We start from the raw sequence: 2500 nt of genomic DNA on the forward strand, positions 1-2500 counted from the left end.
TGCATGTATGGGCTGTTAAAGGAATTACTGAGAAGTAAAATGTTGATAGTGATTTGCAAGTATGAGCTGGTACAGGATTGCAGAGAAGTGAAATGTGGATAGTGATTTGCATGCATGGGCTGTTAAAGGAATTACTGAGAAGTAAAATGTTGATAGTGATTTGCCTGTATGTGCTATTAAAGATTTTGATAGTGATTTCCATCGGCTGTTAAAGGAATTTCTCAGAAGTAAAATGTTGATAGTGATTTGCCTGTATGTACTATTAAAAATTTTGATAGTGATTTCCATCGGCTGTTAAAGGAATTTCTCAGAAGTAAACATTGACAATGATTTGCATCGGCCGTTAAAGGAATTATGAGGAGTAAAATGTTAATAGTGAGTTGTAAGTATAGCATGTGATGGTGATTTGCATGTATTGGTTGTTAAAGGAATTAATGATAAGTAGTGGCCATGACATTACAGAACGTCTCCAGGTTTGGCTAAACAAAATAGTCTTTCTTTACATTAGTTTAAAATGGAAATCATGACTCCATGAGGAGAACTGGATGTCTGTTGTATACAGTTAAAGGAAAATTAGGCATGCAGAAGAAGAAGAAGAAGAAGAAGAAGAAGAAGAAGAAGAAGAGAGAGAGAGAGAGAGAGAGAGAGAGAGAGAGAGAGAGAGAGAGATAAAATCAAAGATAGGTGATGAACAGAATGTAACGTAGTGAATTCACATACATAAAATATTAATTCCTCTAAGTAATGTCATTAGAGAGAGAGAGAGAGAGAGAGAGAGAGAGAGAGAGAGAGAGAGACGAAAGCCCACTCACTGAAGACGAAGGGGGCGAAAGCTGTGGAAAAACAGTCTCTCCCAATTTCGCTAAATGTTCTGCTCGCCCCAAGACAAGGCGACAGATGTTCCCTGGCGGACTCGTGCCTAATGCGGACTGACTCCTCATCACTAGTTTTCGTCCGACTTCGTTTGGCCTTCGCCTGCCTTCGACGCGGATCTTTTCCGTCTCTAGTTCCGTCCGTCCTTTGGGCCGCTGATTGAAAGGACAAACACACACAAAAGCCTCAGTTACGATATCTGAAGAAGGAGAAGGGACGCGTTCTTGAGCATCAATATTTATAACGAGCCGTCGAGCGGCTGAAGAATAAATACTACGACGTATTTCTTACGTCTCATCTTCATCTGTCTTGGAGTCGTATGGCTTCGTTCAGAGAGAGAGGGGGAGGGAGGGGAAGCGTTTCGTTCCGTTCCATTGCGCACTTGCGAACGAAAAGAATAGGTAAGCAAGGCGCACGTGCCATAGTAGATTAATTACTCCGATCAAACCGGAGCGAAGTCTGCCCTGAAGAAAATGGGGGGGGGGGGGGCGATTTCGCCACAAAAACGGACGAGGGGGGAACGAGCAGATGTGACAGACGCGAGAAAAGGAAGATAAAGAAACTGATTACGTTCCTCATCCTCCATTGAAAGGTGACTGCTCGACTGTCATAGGCCTCTCGTTCATGGCCGCAAAATTGATTACAAGCGATGACAAGGAATTCTAGGCGTCTAAGCAGATCTAAACAGGACATAATGACGTGATGATTGAATTCAGTCGCGCAAAACTGCTTGCTATGAAAAGACTTTCTGTACATCACTATAATTGTACTGTCTCCTAAGATGTAGATACAATTATTATTATTATTATCTCTTTTTTTATCTTTTTTTTTTTTTTGCAAGAAATAGACATACATCTGATAAGTAAATTTACCCAGCCTCTCTCTAACCATTGTTTCTTGAAATGAAAACATAAAATAAAGAAATGGAATTATTTATGAATATGTTAAGCAATTTCCATTTACACTGTTAGTGTAATTAAATTTCTATCCATAGTACTTTGTTTTTTTTAGTTACGAAAGGGATAAAATTGAGGAATGACTGAAAATAGGAAACGGGCAAATCTATGAATTATGATAAAAAGAGCAAAATAGATTGAGCGTTAATAATAATGCCATTCGAATTAGTGGAAGGGAACCTATAGCCAATAAGCGCTTATAAGCTGAAAATTTTTCAGTAAAGAGGGGCCCCATATCTATTGGAGGACAAATTAATATCAAGCATATAACAAGGACAAAATTAGAACATCTTATCCAGTGGCTCTTGTATCTTATCCCTAACTTAAAAAAGTTACCAAGGGGTAATCAGTAAATTTTAGCAAAAGTTAATTGCAGCGAATTAATTAGTTTGTTAAATATTTTACTTAATTTTAGTTATGGAGGTAATTTTATCTCTGAGACGAGCGGCCAGAGAAGTACTTTGTTTTGTGTTTAATAAGATACTAATACACACACACACGTGAGAGAGGCCTATCAGAAAACCATGATAAAGCGTCGTTCAAAACTCTAGTAGCAACGAAGAAACTTCGGCGCAGGCACGAGAGGTCAACTTTGTTATCGAAACACACGATTAGCGCAATCCTGAAGGTAACATCCGCAAAGATGGCTCGAATTATCAAAAGTAAAAAAA

The sequence above is a fragment of the Macrobrachium nipponense genome, chromosome 44 (genome assembly GCF_015104395.2).
Source record: "Macrobrachium nipponense isolate FS-2020 chromosome 44, ASM1510439v2, whole genome shotgun sequence".
In the NCBI taxonomy this organism is placed as follows: Eukaryota; Metazoa; Arthropoda; class Malacostraca; order Decapoda; family Palaemonidae; genus Macrobrachium; species Macrobrachium nipponense.